The following is a 20,313-nucleotide window of genomic DNA, read 5'->3' on the forward strand; positions in this document are numbered from 1 at the left end:
CGATAAGTCACCCCTGCCACTAATCATACACCATACACCACACATTCACTTCTTCCACATGGCAAACAATTGCCAGGTAGCATTATAATTCATAGCTTGGTGGGTGCACACACTGGGCTCAGGGCCAGATTAACACTTCATTGTACCCTGGGCAACAATATTCAAGGGCCCCATCATCACAACCCTAGGATCCCTATAATCTGGCAAAATACAGAATAAATTCCAGGAATATATGTAAATATACCCCATACTTCAATATCTAACTATCATCAAATGCATTTTGATGTACAAATGTGTAAATGCTCGTCGAACTACAAGTGCACCACTACAGCCTCTTGTCAAGGCCACTCACTTGCATATGATGATATGAAAACAAAACACATTAGCATCAGTATAATCTAAAATTGATCCACTACATTAGAAAGAGAGGGAAGTGTCCTCCATTTTCACAAAAAATAAATAAGAAACCATTTCCAAAGTATCCAGAATTTATTTAAGAACACTTTTTGCCAACACAAATGTATTGAATCGTCAGAAAAAGCCCACAGACAAAAACACAAACATAATCTGATAGAATCAGATATGAATTTTAAACAGAAATCCCCTTGTCACCTCAGAATTCAACAAGAGAGTTAAAGTAAGTGCAATGTAAACATCTTGAAATCTGCTTTCTCTCAACAATAAACATATCTCAACATTTTCTTTTTTTAATTTTCGTTTGGCGCTCCCACTTAGCTGCTTTTCCATGTTTGCAATGTTTTGATTCGCGTATGTCGCGTAGTTCTTGACGTCTCACATTCCGCTCAGTGCACGCATGTTGATTTGCGTCACCGCTGATTCGCTTTTTGGACTGACCAATGAGGAGACGGTCTCAGCTCATGGTCACAGACAGCAGGAGCAGGGTTTCTGTGCAGTGCAATGGCTCCGGGCAGCGGACAGTTTCATTTATAAGCAAAAGATAACCAGATATTTTCGTTATGCCTGAGCTACCCAGGGCCCTTCAGAGGTTGCGGGCCCCTGGGCAATTGCCCAGTTGCCCATATGGTTAATCCAGGCTTGACTGGGCTACATTTAAACATCTAAGTTAGTCTCCTGTGCTGTTTTTCCCATGAAATTGTACAAAAACACAAACACAAATAAGTTTGAATTAGGTCTTTTATTATGTTAGATTCTATATTGTGAAATTTTGCTCCTAATTATGTTTTTTCCTCTACTTACCATGGTGCTTCTTGGTTCTGGGCAGTGGAAAAGGACCCAAAGGGAGCATCAGGCTGCCTTTTATAGTGCCCGAGTTAAACGAGGGAAATAGGCTCAGCCTGTCACACTGCACCATACCAGGTTTTTCTGAGTATTAAAGAGAGTGTGTAAATGCTATAAGTAATAAGATGACTCTTTTGATGTGTTTTTAAAAACACATTAATTGTTTTGTGATTTAACTATGGAAAACAATGTATGTAGTGAGATGAAATGTTTAATTAGTACCAATTACAAATGGTATGGTCCAGTGGGAGGGGCCTAGCCTTTAAATGGAGGGGGTCTGACATTACTTAGGACAGTTAGAGAAGGGCTGTGGTGCTGTGCAGACCTGTGTTACTTTTTGTTGTTTTTATTATTGTTTGTTTATTTCCTTGGATGCACTTAAGGGCAATAAAGCTCTTCACCTTTTTTTGAGTCAAATGGAGTTTGTCTTGTTGTTTTAGCTTTAGTTTTAAGACCAAATTAGACTTTTTCCAGGCAACCTTTCGGCAACCTACCCTCACTTCAGGTCAAAGTGTGACAACTGCGCTCTGTGCCTGTTAACCCTTTAAACCCCTGACGTCTCAGCACTGACTGATCTGAATTATGATGTATTTTAAATATTCATAAAAATTCAACCGTTTGCTCATTAGGAAAAATTTCAAAACACACTGACAGAATAGACGTTGTTCTTTCCACAGACATCCAAACATGCACAGTGCACCCCCCTGCCGCCTGTGTAAAGGGGGGCAAAACAGCAATGAGTGAAACCGACTCAAGGGTTACATGTGAGCTGGGGCGCTGCTAGGGATGGGAATCATTAAAAATGTAACGATTCCGATTGCATTATTGATATTGCTTATCGATCCAATTCCTTATCGATTGTCTTATCGATTGTCATTGGGTGAGGGACTAAAAGAAACACAAACAGGTGTGTTTGCATTAACTGTCTTTTATATTTCCATCTGCACAGACAATATACCATATACAGTATGTACAAATAATAATAATTTGCAGTGCAGTGAAAGTGAAACTTAAGACGCTTTACTAACTCATCTATTGCCACATGTCCACTACATCTAACCAGTTCAACTCAGCTCGGCTTGGCTCCCGTTGTTGTGTACCTCATTTCCTTTCCCCTACCTTCGGAAACTTGTATTTGGGTACGACGTTTGTTGCCCACAGAGGAACCGGAACTGGGCCCGGCGTTCACTCTGCCGCTACATTCACAAGCGTCGCTAAGTAGCGAATCAAATACGTGACATTCCTGTAAATGAATCACATGCTGTGGACAAATGTTTGAGCAGATTGAAGGGATTCCACCCTTTTGAAGAAATGGAAGCTTTACAAGTGTTACAAGTGGACCTGGTGTCGTCTTTTTAGACTGTTTCTGCCTCAGCACCATGTTGGCTACGTTCTGACCAAAACAATGCAGCGTACACGTGACATCATTGCGCATGCGTAATGAAGGCGGAATCGATAAGCAGAATTGTTAAGCAGACAGGCAAACGATTCCAAGGAACTGGACTACTGGGATCTGGTTCTCAAAAAGAACCAGTTCTCGATTCCCATCCCTAGGCACTGCGAAGAATTGGGGACCCCATGAAAGGTAAATGTTGTGGGCCCTTCAGAAAATGCATTATCTGGAAATGTGTCATCAGAGCGGGGGGGGGGGCAGGTTTTCAGCTGGCATGAAAACGAAAGTAAAACTTAACTTTTGACAAATTTTCACAACTTCTAACCTATATCCACTGGGCCCCATGAATTTGTCATGTTTACACCCCCCACTTTACAGCACCCCAGCATGGGATTGCTTATCACCACCAATTTGCATTTTATTTATTAACATGTTTATACTGAAATGGAACGTATAAATGTGTTCATTAATCTGCACTGTCCTGTCTAAATAAAGATACATACAATATACAATTATCCCTCAGAAATGACACTGTGCCATCGCTCCGTATTTGCGTTTCTTCTAAGCAGCCTTCAGAAATGCCCTGTGCTGCAGGTTTGTGGGCAGGATGCATGCACAGAAGGGCTGCCAGTTCGAGCCACTGACTGTTGTGTGAGACAAAGTGTGAAGTAATATGCCGTGACCAGAATCCTGGTTAGACTGGTAATTTACTCCAATCGCACAGAGAAGAAAGGGGCTAAGAGGATCAGAGACAAGAGCTGAGGGCATCAGGTTGAGAGCAAAGCTGAGGGTCCCTTTCTTCTGCATTGTATCAAATATTGCTTTGTTCTGCCTCTTGTCTTCTCCGACCCATTCCTCTGTTCAGTTCAACTCATTCCTGCTGGTTCTCCAGTGTAGGGACAGACTTATCGTCGGCTTTAGTCACTATCAGATCTGATGTTCACCGTTTTATGATTGTATTTAACAGTTTAAGGCCCGATCCCAATTCACCCCTTAGCCCTACCCCTTAGCCCTTGCACTGAAACAGAGCTGCAAGGGGTAGGGGTTGAAACATTCCTCCTATGAAATGGGATAACCCTTAGCAACCTATTACGTCATCAGCAGTCATCGATGCCGCTATTAACAGATGCGAAAACTTTGTTTCTGAAAGTATTCAGCAGCTGTAACCGTCTCTGTTACATGGGCTCTGGTCATCTTTTTTCAGCTATCAACTATAAATTGCAAAAATGTGATCTATAACACATTGAAACGGCATTAAACAATCAAATGATTAAGTTGTTTATGAAGAAAATACATACAGTTGTGTGTTTCTGTCATCACACTGCTGCACTTTTTGGCCGTGTTTACCTCCATCTTGCCAATAATTCGAACAGAATAGAGCAGGGGTGTCAAACTCATTTTAGTTTAGGGGCCATATTCAGCTAAATTTGATCTGCAGTGGGCCAGACCAGTAAAATAATAACATAATAACCTATAAATAATGACAACTCCAAATTTTTGTCTTTGGTTTAGTATAAAAAAACCATAAAATTATGAAAATACTTACTTTAATAAACTATCCAAAAAAAAAAAAAACCTGAAAAAACTGAAATTTAATTGAAAAAACATAAGAAAATTTAGTGCAATTTTAACTATTATTCCTCAACTTATCATTTCTCCATGTGCATTATGGATCAGATCTACAAAGACACTAAACACTTAGTAACAGGCAGAAAAACTGTTAAAATTGTGCTGAATTTTCTTCAGACATTTCAGGTTGTTCATATTTGTTCAGGTTATTCACATTTTAGTGTTACAGGATAGTTTGTAAATGTTAATATTTTCATAATTTAATGTTATTTTTTGCACTAATACAAAGAAAAAAAAAAAAAAAGTTGTTAATTCTAGATTTTTTTGTCTTAATTCAAGATTTTTTTTTTTTTTACTTAATTGAAGATTTTTCTTTTTGGCTTAATTGAAGATTTTTTCACTTAATTGAAGTTTTTTTTTTTTTTTTTCTTAATTCAAGATTTTTTTAACTTGATTGAAGATTTTTTTTGGCTTAATTCCAGATTTTTTTTTGCTAAATTTGAGATTTTTTTTTGCTTAATTCAAGATTTTATTTTTTTTTTGGCTTAATTCAAGATTTTTTCCTTAATTCAAGCAAAAATTTTTTTTTTTTTTTGCTTAATTCAATTCACTGCACTTGGCAAAAACATCCCAGGGGCCGAACTGGACCCTTTGGCCCCTGGGCTGCATTTGGGCCGCATTTGGCCCCTGGGCCGCATGTTTGACACCCCTGGAATAGAGGGTATGCATGTGACGTCATCGCTAGCGGAAGTCACCGTGGTTCCACCCACTGAGTGGCAGAAAGAGGGAGATGAGTGGCAGCGTTGGCTTTAATCCTGTCTAAACTTAAGAACAATATTTAATAAAAAATGAGGAAGAGCTGTTGTGAGATTGATTGTATGAACAGGTTTGAAAAGCAGTCGGAGCTATCGTTTTACAGACAATGAAAGACAAAAAAAAGAGAAGTAGATGGATCCACAAATCCAGGAAACCAAACCCAGATCTGTGGATTCCATTTGGTGTCAGGTAGCATTAATTTATGCTGTGCTTTTGGGTAAAATCATTCCTTAAATTACATATTGTTTTGGCTGACGTTACTTCTTAGTAAAGCTCTTGGTTTCATGATCAGATCTTTCATGGTTTTTGTCTTCATTTTGTGATTCTGAACCTTGTGCTCCTACATGATTAGTAAACTAACTTAAACTGAGGCTAGCCTAGTTTTTCAAATACGAGGGAACTGGAGAATAAAGCTACGACGGAGTATTAGGACCACATAAGAAAATAAAAACACTTGTCACTACAAGAATAAAGTCATAAAATGTTGGTATAAAACCCATAATTTTATGATAATAAAGTCGAATACAAAAAGAATCACAATGTTATGAGAATAAAGTCGTAGTTATAAAAAAAACCTCATAATTTAACAAAAATGTCATTCGTTTATGAAATTAAAGTCGTCATATTCCGACAATGAAGCCATAATATTACAAGAATAATGTCGTAATTTAATAACAGGTGGGAAAAATATGATTTACAAGACTAAAGTTGTACCCTGCTCGTACAAAGCAGTAGTATCTGTGTTGTATAAAGTACTGGATCTGAACTAGACTCAGTAAATCTCCTCAGTACCAGTAGATCCTGCATATATTCACTGGGCTCAGTCCACGGTCTACTGGAAATGCACTTTGGATCAGCTGGTTCTGGGCCGTAGTTTTGGACCCTGGTTGTCAGTGATGATGAAACCATGTATATTTGTTTCAGGTAAAAATAGCGATGATCCCTTACACCTGAATGTCAGGATATGTGATTTCTGTCCACATGTCAGTGTTCGTGGACCACTTGTTCTTTGGTAGCTCGTACGGATCCATGTCCAGTCCAATTGTCCTTCATTTAATTTCATATTTCACATTTTCCTGGTCTCCCTGTGTTTACTGCTGTACTCCGTCATGTTGAGCAGGTTGGTTTTTGACACTCAGTCTGACTTAGAGGGGCGTGGCCTGGGGGGGAAGTGACGTATGTGCATACCCTCTATTATGAGAAATTTCTCCTACCCCTCCGTTCATAGTGTGGTCCTGAAATATCTTAGTTTCGAGGGCCAAACAGCCCTCCACCTTAGCCCTTCCAATCCGCCTAATTGAGAATCAGGACAACACTACCCCTTCACTTGTACACGCAAAACGGAGGGGTAGGGGTAAGGGGGAGGGGCCAAGGGGTGAATTGGGATTCAGCCTAACTGTTCTTTAGGTGAGATTCTGAATGTGTTGTGCTGGAAGCTGGATAACTGTGGACCAAAGTCATTATTGTTAACGAAAACTAACGAAATGACAAAAACTAGAACTGAAAAAACATTTTCATCAACTGAAATAAATAAAAACAATAATTAAAAGAAAAAACAATAACTAACTGAAACTGTATTGTGTGCTTAAAAAACTAACTAAAACGAATGAAAAATATGGATAAAATTCCTTTTGTTTTTGTCAGTGTTGGATTGATATGAAATCAATTTATTTCACTTGAGCAATTTTAGCTAATGGCATCGTACGACACTTCACGCTCCGTCACTTCTCGTCACATGTCGTTTAGAGTCGTTTTTTTCGTTCCCACTCTACCTGGAAACATGGAGACTAAAGTTGGGAGAAAGCAGAGTCCTGTCTGGGGTTTATTTGAATACGACAGCAAAGAAGAGAAAAGATATGACAAAACTAAAATTAATACTAAAACTAAACTAAAACTAAGCATTTAGAAGAAAAAATAATAATACAAACTAGCAAACCTGCTCTAAAAACTAATTAAAACAAACTGAATTAGAGAAAAAAAAGTCAAAACTAACTAAAACTAAAGTATAATGAAAAATCCAAAACTATTATAATCTTACTGTGGACATATATCTGTTGTATATTGTTACAGTGGAAGAGAAGCAGAGGAGAGGCACTGAAGAACTCTGAAGCACTAGGATTTTTGCAGAAACTCCTACATAAAAATCTGCGTAATTGTTGTGTATCATGACGTGGGCAACCATCGTTAGTTAGCCAATGTCAACAAATAACCAGCTCTCAGCACAAAACACACTCACAAGTAAATAAACACATGCAAATCTTCTATAGTGTCCCTGCTGAAGGAGGGGTGGGAGTGACTAAGGCTTATTTCTTCCTAGTCCTTTGAAAATATGCAAATTGAATATATCAAGTTAGGATTTCTATCTGCGTTATATTTCCATTTTTTATACAACCACTTTGTGTTTTTTTTTTTTTTTCTTCTTTCTTTAACCCACCATCACCACCCCTCTTCAGAGGATAACTTTATTTTTACCTACAGCTTGTGTTTAAGTAACAATCTCAAACTTTATATGCACATGTTCATCCATTCCTTGCTTGTATACATATACATAGAGGGAGGGCTCATATAGACAAAAGTGTAAAGCAGGGGTGTAAGAAAACATTGGTTCTGCAATATATCGTGATATTTCATTTCACAATACTGTATCGATATTAAAAAATACTGTTATGATATTTTTAGGTTTGTTTTTTTTGTTTGTTTTTTTTAAAAATATTTTTATTGAAAAGTATGGCACAACAAAGACAAACTCAACAATTCAGGCAATACAAATCTGACAGAAAAATATAATAGTCACTGTCCAACAAAAAAAAAAAAAAAAAACTGAAATCAGAGCCACACTTACCATTTTTCTTTTTTTTTTTTTTTTGAACAAGGTGTACAAGAACCAAACCCACAATGAAAATAAGAATAAGAATGAAAAAAAAAAAGAAAAAAAAATTTACCCTGAAAACCAAAAGTAAAATCACATATGTACAAAAAAAATTTTAAAAAAATCTGTAGTAAAACAGATGTGTTCATTTATTTATTCATTTTCTGAACCTGCAGTTGGGATAGACTCCATGCAAAGAATATATACATATATATATAAATGCCAAAAAACAAAAACCAAACAAAACAAAAACAAAAACACACCCACAAGTACCCACAAAAAAAAAAAAAAAAAAAAAAAAAAGGGGGGGGGGGGGGTATTTTTAGGTATTTATTCAAAGACAGATATGGTGGAGGTTCTTTTTTTTTTGTTTGTTTGTATTTTATTTATCATTATTTAACAGTCTTTTATTAAATAATGTTAGTTCCTTTGTTGGGATTGCACAAAAATAATATTATGATGTTAGTTATGAACTAATAGAATATGAACATTTGAACAGGATCTTAAACTGTAATGTCTGTAAAATGTAAAATTTTGTGATATAGAATTAGATCCTGTTCTGATTTTTAAAAAATTAAAAAAAAAAAAAAAAAAAAGTGTTTAGCGTTTGTGCATATTTCAGGTGTGATTTAATTCTTAAAGGAAATAATCATTTAAAAAAAAAAATTGCCTTTTTAACAGTATCATGATATATCTTAATATATCGTATCGTGATCCTAGTATTGTGATGTGTATCGTATCACCAGATTCTTGCCGATACAAATCCTAGTGTACAGGGAAAGAAAAAGAAAGAAAAGACAAATGTTTTTTTTAAATGAGGGTGAAAAGTGGGATCGTGTCTGTAGAAAGTTGAGGAGAGGGGACCAAACAGAATGGTTCTACTGCTGGGTGTTGTGTGGTGGTGGTTCGGTTTAGGTTTTCCAGTGAAATGTGCTCTAAACGGGGGAGGAGAGAAGGAGAGAGTGGAGGGGGGACCACTTTGTTGTTTTTGTTTGCTCTCATTTCATCGTCTTAAATGTTTGATATAAAATATTGAAATGAAATTCATGGAAGTTACAGGGTTAGTAAACATGAACAGGCAAATTAACATATACCCCAGCAGCTTATACAGTATGTCATTTTGTTTTTGGCAGTGACTCTGTTCCTGTAACACTCTGAAACATCTGCACATGTCGCAGACTCTCGCTGAGTTCACCAACCCCTGAGTAGAGCTAGAGACTCACTTTGCATCGAGCAGTGAAATGAATGAACAGCCTTAGTTATGACGCTCACTAATTGGGATGGAACAGGCAGAAGTTGTGAACAATTAGACATGCTCTGACCTCTGCGTCTGCCTGATTTACATGTGCCAGCGTAGCCAATTGGATCGTTTTCTTCGACAGTCTATGGTCAGGTGTCACAACAATCACATAAACATATAATACATGCATATGAGTGAGTGAATGTTTCATAAGAACACATAAAACACTTTAACACAGGGGTGTCGAACTCATTTTAGTTCAGGGGCCACATCCTCCCAATATGATCTGAAGTGGGCCGGACCAGTCAAATAATAATAATAATGGGGGCGGGGCTTATTTCAGGAAAATTTTCAGATTCAACTTTAGCCCTGATTTTCTGATGCAACAAGATGTTCTAAGCACTCCTGTGTAATTTTTTTTTTTGAAATTTCATCCAAACCCCCCACCCCCACCCCGAAAATTACTTTTTCAACCCTTGTTGAGCCACATTATGTAATAAATTCCCATTATGTAATAAAAGTTCAAAATGTAATAAGAATGTCACGTCATCTTGTAATAAAGCCGCATTATGTAATAAACTGACGCATTTTGTAATAAACTACCTCAATGCATTATGTAGTAAATTTTTTTGCATTATGTAGTAACTTATTACAATTTGAGAAATTTATTACAAAATGCACTTGACACATTTTTATTTAAAAAAAAAAAATGTAATAACATGGTTCATTATGTAATAACAATCCAAATAAATATAATTTCAAAGTAATTTAGAAGAAATTAGTCACAGGAGCTACAGATAATGTAATCAGAACTTTAACCACACAGTTTAAAGATTAATTTAGCACATTACATTTTCCTGAAAGTAAAAATGTGTCAAGTGTATTTTGTAATAAATTTCTCAAATTGTAATAACTTACTACATAATGCGAAAAAATTTACTACATAATGCATTGAGGTAGTTTATTACAAAATGCGTCAGTTTATTACATAATGCGGCTTTATTACAACATGACGTGACATTCTTATTACATTTTGAACTTTTATTACATAATGGGAATTTATTACATAATGCGGCTCAACAACCCTGAAAACATGGGGTTTTTGGCAACTTTCAAACCTTCTTCACTTTTGATAAAGTACAATGTAACAATCTGCTCATGCTGGACCCTTAAATGTTTTTTGTGTGAGACATGCCATGTCTTAAGAGTGCTTTGCATTACAAAAGGTGTAGTGTCAAGGTCAAATTATAGGTCAAAGGTCACCCAAATGGTCCAAAATGTATATTTCATGGAATTAAACTGTTCATGTGGGTTCTTCAAAATGTTGGGCTCAGGTTCTCTCCTCATAACACATCTACTGACCACGAACAACTTCCATTCAATAATACACATTAAACAGAATTATTTACTCAGTGTATTCTCCATATAGACATGTCAAAAATAACAAACAGTAGTTTCACATGACTTTGACATTTACATGTGTATGTCCTGTTGCGGGCGACACAGTGGTGCAGTGGTTAGCACTGGTGCCTCACAGACAGAAGGTCCTGGGTTCCATTCCAACACCAGTCGATGGGGGTGGGACCCTTCTGTGTGGAGTTTGCATGTTCTCCTCATGTCTGCATGGGTTCTCTCCGAGTACTCTGGCTCCTCCCACCATCCAAACACATGCACTGATAGGTTAACTGGTTAATCTAAATCACTCATAGGTGTGAATGTGACAGTGGTTGTTTGTCTCTATATGTTCAGTCTGTGATGAACTGGCGAAATGTCCAGGGTGAACCCCGTCTTCACCCATAAGTAGCTGGGATAGGCTCCAAGCAACCTAGTGAGGATAAAGCGGGTTCAGAAAATGAATGAATGAATGACGTGTTAGTGGTTCCCTCTAAAATCTGTGCTAATGTTTCCCGCCACACTAATGGTGGCAAATTCAAATGGAATGTATATGTTACAATATTTTATCTCTAATGTGGCTTTGAAAGGGCCAAAGGCCCTGGGGGATCCCACCAGGAAACAAGGGGGAAGAGAACTTAGGACACATTTGATAAAAAGTCGGAATGGTATGAATTTTTGAAAAAACTAGGCATTTTGGTGACCTTTAACCTACAACATGACCTTGACATTAGACTTTTCATAGTACGAAGTACTTTTACAATACAATATGGCACTGACAAGATCATTAAATGGCCCATCATGAACATATTTATACACTGCACTGGACAAAAGAGTAGAGAGGCTGTGAAAGTTGCGATTTTCAGAGTTAAAAAAGTAATTTTGGGGGGGGGGATGAAAATTTAAAAAAAAAAATTGCACAGGAGTGCTTAGAACATCTTGTTGCATCAGAAAATCAGGGCTAATGTGGTATTTGATATTAAGCCTCCCCCCTCTAATAATAATATGTAAATAATGCCAACTCCAAACATTTCAATGTGTTTTATAGTAAAAAAAGTAAAATTACATTATGGAAACATTTACATCTATAAACTGTCCTTTTAAAAATGTGAATAAAATGAACAACCATGAAAAAACTGAAATTTATTAAGAAAAATAAGTGCAATTTTAACTATATTTTGCCTCTGCTTATCATTTGTAAATGTGCATTACAACTTACAGATCACAATGGATCTGCAAATTTACAAAATATTTTAGTAACTGGCTGAATATTAGTAAAATTGCACTTACTTCTCTTAACACATTTCTAGTTTTTCAAATTTTTTTGTGAAAGGCTAGTTTGTGAATTTACACATTTACATGTAATTTCACTTTTTATTTTTTTTTTTACACTAACACAGAGGAAAAATTTGGAATTGTCATTATTTGTAGATTTTTTATGGTAGTATTTTACTGATCTGACCCACTTGAGACTAAAGTAGGGCTTTTTATGGCCCCTAAAGTAAAACCATTGACTGTTAATATCTTCAGTGGAATTTTTGCATTTCACAAATTGATCCTACGGGCCGGATTGGACCCTTTGGTGGGGGATGGATTTGGCCCCTAGGCCATATGTTTGAGACCTGTGCTTTAACACAAAGACAGCAATACATAAAACAAAGCACGCTTCAAGTTATTGAAATTAATTATAGAGTTTTGTCACATTTATAAGATTTTTTTTTTTTTTTACCTGCTACCAGAAAAATAATTGCTCTGAGTTTGCCACATATTTGCAAATCATTAAAGGAGTGATATTTTGCTTTTTTAAAATGGAATTGGACCAGTGTTTTTCTTACTTTTTGTATGTTTGAGAGACTGAATATGAATAAAAATACACTGATCAAAAAAAAAAAAAAAAAAAAATCAGTTTTTATAGCTTTTTGATTCTAATAATCATTATCAGTGTTGATCCTGAAAAAAAAAAATAAAAAAAAAATAAAAAATCCCCACTCTGTTTAATGATGACATGCATAAGGACAAAATCTCACCTGAATTACAGCATCACCCAGTGAAGTTGCATTAGTCGTAGTATTTGTGTAATAAGTGGTTTAGTAACATCATCCTCCTTGTTGTAGTTAGACTTGAATGATCCTCTTTGATAGAATGAGGCAATCTTGTTGCAGACATTTTCCTGTGCTCATGTTGCTTAAATGAGAAACTCCACTCCAGGCAAGTCATAACTTCTGTCTTTCTCTTTTTTTTTTCTCTCCTACCCCTCTGCTTCCTGATTCACAGGAAACAAGATGGAAGGATTTCTCGGATCTCTGATGAAATAGAGCCCTCATTAGCGCACTCTCATCCTCCATTTCCTCTTCCCTCACTTTCAAAGGTAACACAACCTTTTGACCTGATGGTGTTCTCGTTCTTTTTTTCAGGTTTGCACATGTAGACCTGCTGCTATAGTTAGAATCTGCAACAATCTGAACATAATAACGAGAGTTAATATGCAGAAAGTTCTACACACATACTTTTTCCCACAGCAGACCATTGGGCATGAATTATAAAAGTAGAATGTAATAGGAATAAGTGTAAACCATTAAAAAAAATGTAATGACACCAGTGACCATTAGTGATGTCCCGATCTGGATTTTTTTTGTCCGATCCAATCGGATTTTTTTAGGATTAGTTTTACCGATACTGATCCAATACCGACTTTTTGCAATAAAATTTTGATTTAAATTTGGAGTCATTATTTATAGATTATTATGCTATTTCTTTACTTCAGATCACAAGTCGGCTAAAATTTACTTAGGGGGTCAAATGAGTGGCCATTTTTGTCACAAAAAAAAGTTGTGAGAAATGCATAGAATTGTGTTGAAATAATGCTAATACATTTGTGTCACAAGGGGAAAAGAAAGGACTCAAATGCTCGGTACTGAAGGGGAAAAAAAATAAGTTTATTTAACAAAATCTGAAAACAACACAACAAAAACCTAACACAAAAACTAAATCAGAAAACAGAGTCCATAAAAAAAAAACATACAAAACCTGGGGTCAGAGTCCGTGGATGAATATGGGTAATTGTCCGGGCTATGGAAAGGAATGAGGAGTAATGGACCAGCGCTGCATGGCTGCAAACCTAATCCTTAAATAGGCCAATGGTAATTGGCTGCAGCCACGCAGCGCCAGCAGGTGAGTATGATGATGATAATGATTATAACAAAAGAGGAGCTGAGGGTCACACAGGCACAGGTCCTGACAATTTGTGCACAGACTACTGATATTATTTGACAGTGGAAGCTATATTTTCAGAAATATTGGATTTTGAATAGCACGTGTATGTGAAAACTTTTACTGGTGGACGGACGTGACATTACCCATGATGCTCTGGTCAGTACCAGTACTTTATTAGTAATAAACTTATAGACTTACTATTTCTAATTCTCCTCTTATTCATAAATGTTAGTATTGTGGATCTAAAACAATAACAGCTGACACAAAAACACAAAATGTGGCAGTGGACGGATGTGACATGGTTGTTACAGATCCCATCATACTGATGCTCGGTAGCCATGTTACCTTTCCACAAATGATCCCTGTGCAAAAACTAGTATCATAATAATTTATTGTATAGTTTATCATCATACTAAAGAGAAAATAACAATATAGAATGGTTATTTCTTCATAAAAATGCTTATTATTAGAAAACTGTTGATTTAAAAAGTGACGTGTGACATTCTTAATGTATGTATTGGCGTAACATAAACAGGATGGATCAGTACCATACTCCATATTGCAACCTGTAAAAATAAAACATGTGATATGTAGGATCGAATCTTGTAAGAAAAACTGGGGAATCTAAAAGAATAGAATATTTGTTTTTCAGGAAAATTCAGATAAAATATAACTTGGCCATTTGTGACATGAAAATATAGCATTAATTGTGATGAAATTGGACATTTTTGAGCTGAAAACATAGTTCATATGAGCATCAACATATTGCAACAGAACTGAAATCCTGTAAATTTGCAGAACTTGCATTTACCAACACATAGTTCCTTTGGGGATTCACTTCTATTGATTTCTTATGCACAAAGACATAAATAAGACCTCTAAGCAAATTTTAGCTGAAGTGGGCTGAATGTGGAACCTGAACTAAAACACCTGTGACACCTGTGACTCTTAATAACTTCAGTATAATTTTTGCACTTTCCAAATTCATACTGTGACAAATCAGAACCTTTGGCCCACGGGCTGTATGTTTACCACTGCTGTAGCGCATCTATGGACAGGTCCATCCAGGTAAATGGTAAATGGTCGGTACTTAAATAACACTTTTCCACACATTTATGGTGCCCAAATTGCTTTACAAATGCCGCGTTTCCACTTTGTGGAACCAGCTCGACTCGGCTTGGCTCGGCATTTCTGGAGACTGTTTCCATTACAGGATACTACAGAATTTACAGTACCTGGATGTCATAGCGATGCGGCGCATAATTTCTGCGTCGTCTGCCCAGGGAGTTGTTGATAAACTCACTCGTTATGTGTTGTCTCGTCTGAATTTTTACGTCGGCCACCAATGTAAAAATTCTGAATCTGAATCTCCTCGACTGACCATGGTGTAGTTTTGGGCTGTTATCCTGTGGATTAATGTACTGCTATATTTACTGTCCGCTCCCGCATCTGTTTTTTTGTAAAACGGTGGGTCAGTGAAAAAAACTGTCTGACCAATCAGTGGTCTGCAGTGTTATACATCACAGTTTAGTATCGCTTGGAACCTCGGCGGAGGTGATACCAAAAAACTTGTACTGGGTACCAGCTTCCAGGTCCTTTTTCGTAATGGAAATGCAGAAAAGTCGAGTCGAGTCGGGCCGGTACCACACAGTGGAAACGCGGCAAAAGCCTCACATTCCCAGTCACACACACACTCATACACCAGTAGGCAGCTGCCACCATGCAAGGCGCTGCCAGGCCCTACTGGAAGCAATGTAGGGTTCAGGGTCTTGCCCAAGGACACTTCAACATTGCCTTTGGTCATTGGGCGACCCGCTCTACCAACTGATCCACTGCCGCCCAGGTATTATATGGGGGTGTGTTTTGTGCCGTACGTTAGTGATGCACACATCTTCGGGTTACTCGCGGGTCGGGTTGGGTCGGGTCAAATAATTCCACAAAAGCCCCGTGGGTTGAAAAATACCCGACTTGCGAATCACGTTAAAGTGAAAGTGAAACCTATAGAAGTTTTACTAATTCCTCTAAGCCTCCCGCTGTTGTGCAGCTAATTCTCCTTTCTGTTACCTTCAGAAACTTTAATTTGAGGGAGCAGGACATGTGTTTACCCCCACCCCAGAACCGGGTACAGATCGGCCCGATCTCGTGACTAAATCCAATCCAATGTTCTAAAAAACGCCAGATCGGCAGCCGATAACAATCTGTAGATTGGATCGGGACATCCCTAGTGACCATGATCTGAGCTGGCATCAGTGTTTTGCTTCTTGGTTTTTAGGAGCAAACATTAAATCACATCATTTGGGTCTGATATATTTCAATTTGTGCAGAGGAATACATTTTCTTCCATTTAGTTGGACTCAAAGATGAATGATTGGATTTTCGGATAAAGACATGGTTGTAAAAGACTACAGTGGTTCTCATTAAATTCCTTCCCAGTGTTCACCACATATTAGAAGAACCCATACACACATATGGATGTGAAGTGTTACTTGAATAGTTGGTGATGATTTAATGTACAACTGCAGTGCAGTAATTAGCATCGACTAGGCTTTTATATTGTAACTGGAAGCTCATGAATTGTAAAGAATATAAAAAAACAGCCTCATGTCGGTGTTATCCATGAGAGTGATTGTGCTCAGATCATTATTTCAGATTCAACCCCGTCTTGCCAAAATTACATCAATGTGCAACTCATGCCATATTATTTACATTTTGTTGTAAACATAATGCTGGCCACAGTACATCATGAAAACAAACACAATCGGTGGCTTGATTTTGTTTGAGATTTAACATTTCTCATTACATTCATTTCGTTGAAGGATCTCTGTCGTCTTTTGCTTCTTGTTAATAGCCACACTGCAAAACATTACAGCCACAATTAGTTATGTGCACTTTTTTTTTTGCTCTTCAACTCTAACAGCTCCAACTAGTTTTGGATTTTCAACTCAGCTGTTCTAGTTTTCAAAAGTTAAACATCCATTAATTCACTGTCTTGACTGATTGAAAGTTTTTTCATCTAGGTTGACTTAACTTACAAGTTATCAGTTGAAAAAAAAAGAAGAAAAGTGGCGGGATGGGGGAGGGGATTTGGGCGTTAGAGAACAAATAGTTACCGCCACATTTGAGTGGCCTCCTTAAACCGATAGCAAAGTTGACATGGACATAATCAGCAACATATACATTACAGATGAATCATATATTTGATTTTGGACTGATTTAGGGACACTTCGAGGCCAATGATGAAGGACTACACTGTAAAAAGTCATAAGCTCAATTAGTTACCATAACTTGTTTCTATAATCAAGGGAGTAGGTTTGATTTTGCCATTGGTGGGGACACATAAGTGCTCGAAGGCAGTACTCCTGAAAGTTGATGTTTTTTTGCATTTGTAATCATAATTTCATGTCATGTAGAGCTGATCAAACAAGCAAACAATCATAGTCAGAAAAAAAAAATTCAGTAATTGACATGTTTATAATGCATATCTGACTAGAAAAGTACTCGGAGAGCGCAGACCTCCGCCAAGCACAAAAATTCCCCACATAATTGGTGATACAAATCCTACATTTATTTTTTAAAATAAAATCCGCCTTCTGGATCAGATCCGGATCAGCCTTTGAAATGTGATAGAGAACCCCATTGTCAATTCCTGAGTTAAATTTCATGAGTTTTGGTCAATAATTAAGTGAGATATTGGGAAACGAAAATTTTGGCCCCATTTACCACAATGTTAACGAAAATTTCAAAGTGATCCAGAATCCAGGATTTCTTCCGGATCACCCCCGAAAGTTAATCATTTCTTCCTTATCCCATTTCCAACAAACCCTGAAAATTTCATCAAAATCTGTCCATAACTTTTTGAGTTATGTTGCACACTAACGGACAGACAAACAAACAGACAGACAAACAAACAAACAGACAGACAAACAAACCCTGGCAAAAACATAACCTCCTTGGCGGAGGTAAATACCTAAAAACAATACAAGAATTTAATGCATTCTGCAATGTTGTTCTCATGACTAACATATGCATTATTATTTAACCTCACCTGTGAATTTCCAGCCTCTCCTCCTCTATCTCCTCCTCTACCTCCTCCTGCCTCTCTATTGTTTGTCACCTGACATAAATATGCTTATCCATGACAGATGAACAGATTAGGGATACAGTGATCATACAGTTTGATGGTACAGTTACTGCCTGAGCAAAAAAGGCTTTTACTTTCAATTAATACATGTAATTTATTCCGCAAAAATATGGATAAAATCACATCTAGAATCACATTTAGAATCTGAGGTTTTATTGTATTTTCCCCACAAATTGTCTTTACGTGTGTTTTTTAAACAGTTGCTCTCTCCCATAGAAATACATGAAAATAATAAGTAAAATAACTTTTAAAAAGTGTTTCTGTTTGGCATTGAATAATATCTTTTATTCAATATCTGTGTTGAGCCTCTACAGTTCTATACCCTTAAACTAACTTACAGTTTGACTCCTAAAGAAATGTCTTTTGTCCAGTTTTCTTTTCTTTGACATTCTTCAAATCGTAATTACCGAGCACACACGCACGGGCGTGCACACACACAAACAAACACATGTACAAATGTAGATCTAAATGACACCACTGATATTCAAATCCATCTAACTGACACGACCCAGGCAGAACAAATGCCAAACATGTTGAAAAGTTACGTTAGCGGTCCAACTAGCAGGTTCCTTTTACAAGCAGATGGAGTGACAGCGGGGACGGCCAATCACATGTACGTTAGCAAAACCAAAGAGCCAATCGGAGAGAGATATTTACGTTGGAGGCGGGACTTCTAGCAGAGACCGACTGTTAACCCTTTGTGTGCCATAATCATTGACTAAACACTACGGACAGTGGTTGGATTGATAGTGAGTACACAGTAGTGGATGGATATTGGTAGGGACGTGTCCCTAGCATCCCTATGCAATTCTACGCCCCTGTCTATAATTTACTTTCATTTAACATAATGAGTTACGAAATTTCAGTTTAACTTCATGAGTCATTGGCATTATGGCCCAAGGTTGTAAGCCAGTTCAGTGACATGTAAATTTAAATGTATCAACATAACTTAACAATGTGAGTTTTAAAATGGTAACCGGATCTCTCAAAAACTGATCACGACCACTGGTGTTGCAGCAATATTAATGCAAGGTACAAATAGTGCTGGAAATTTGGTCTTGATCTGATAAAAGACTAATAATTATGATGTAAGATTTTTGTCACATAATAACTGTACATGCTGGTTTTGAGAAGTAGGATACTGATTTGGGTGAATGGCAATTGCTAGCAGGGGAAGGTACAGAATGGTAGTGTGTTGTGTACTCCAACATAAACACTCCATGTGTTTACAAACAGAGCCAGTAGGTCACTGGGGCATTTTTGGAAATTTGTCACGACGTGCACTGTGGGAAGAAGAGCTCCACGCAGCTGCAGTATCAGCAACAACAAACATGTCGACCAAGTGAAAGCACTTGCGTGGCACTCCGCTTCCCACAATGCACAGAGCAACAAATTTCTGAAAATGCCCCAGTGACCTACCGGCTCTGTCCTAATATAGTTTTATATTGTGATAAATATCATTGCATTGGATTGGTAAGTTTTGTTTAAATTGTGTTTGATGTTTTTATCTCAAATCCTCATGAACAGGACATTGTACAAGCTGCAGCCATGATGTGTCCCAATATTTTTGTCCATATAGTTTATAAGCATCAATATTTCCTTAAAGTTTAACGGGAGATTTTTATTCCTAAGTGAGATATGAAGAAAGTAGATGATTAGCTGTGGTAGAAAATGATTATTTACAGTCAGAGCATGAAGAATATTTTAGAAATTTACAGGTAAAACATTTAAAATTACAGTCATGGATAAAAACAAAAAACAATGTTGAGAGAAATTAAGTTAAAAAATAAAAGATCTCAGGCATTTTGGAAGCAATTTGTGATACTTGGGCTACGACTCGGGTTTTACAGATTTGATGAAAAATTGGTGATGAAAGTCATACGCAGCTTTAACCAAGTGTTTTTAGTCAATCTAGAAAATACTTTATAGAGTTGCCATCAAAAACATCAAATTGGCCGAACTTTTGATGGAATGAAATTCATGTCTGTGAAAAATGTATATTTACGCTCTGGGGCAACACTTCTTAAAACCTATATTGATTAAAAACTGAAGAATTCTGGTGGATGACCGAGGACGATGTTATGAAACTGTCAATGTATTAAGTATTGTCTTAAATCACAGGTGTCAAACATGCGGCCAGGGGGCCAAATCCGGCCCGCCAAAGGGTTCAATCTGGCCCGCAGGGTGAAATTTGTGAAATGCAAAAAATTAGATTGAAGATATTAATTAAACTACAAAATAATAATGTGGGAAAAAAATAAGCCAAACATTTACATAAAATAAAGTAAAATAATAAAATAAACAACAAAATGAGCAAAAACAGCTACACTAATAAATAACAAAAACAACAAGAATTAATAATAAATCAACATGAACAAAATAAGACACAAACTGAACAAAAATTGGTTGGGTCAAAATCA

At 36.9% G+C, this 20,313-nt stretch overlaps 1 protein-coding gene across 4 annotated transcripts in view; it reads left to right on the forward strand.

Moving 5' to 3' along the window:
* Positions 1-20,313, forward strand: part of rap1gapb (RAP1 GTPase activating protein b) — a 439,024-nt gene that overhangs the window by 280,653 nt on the left and 138,058 nt on the right. For all 4 annotated transcript variants that reach the window (XM_030134454.1, XM_030134457.1, XM_030134455.1 and 1 more), the window contains one exon: positions 12,814-12,907. The gene's annotated coding sequence lies outside the window, so the exon portion shown is untranslated. The remainder of the gene's footprint in view (positions 1-12,813; positions 12,908-20,313) is intronic.

This window comes from Sphaeramia orbicularis, chromosome 5 (assembly GCF_902148855.1).
Source record: "Sphaeramia orbicularis chromosome 5, fSphaOr1.1, whole genome shotgun sequence".
NCBI lineage: Eukaryota > Metazoa > Chordata > Actinopteri > Kurtiformes > Apogonidae > Sphaeramia > Sphaeramia orbicularis.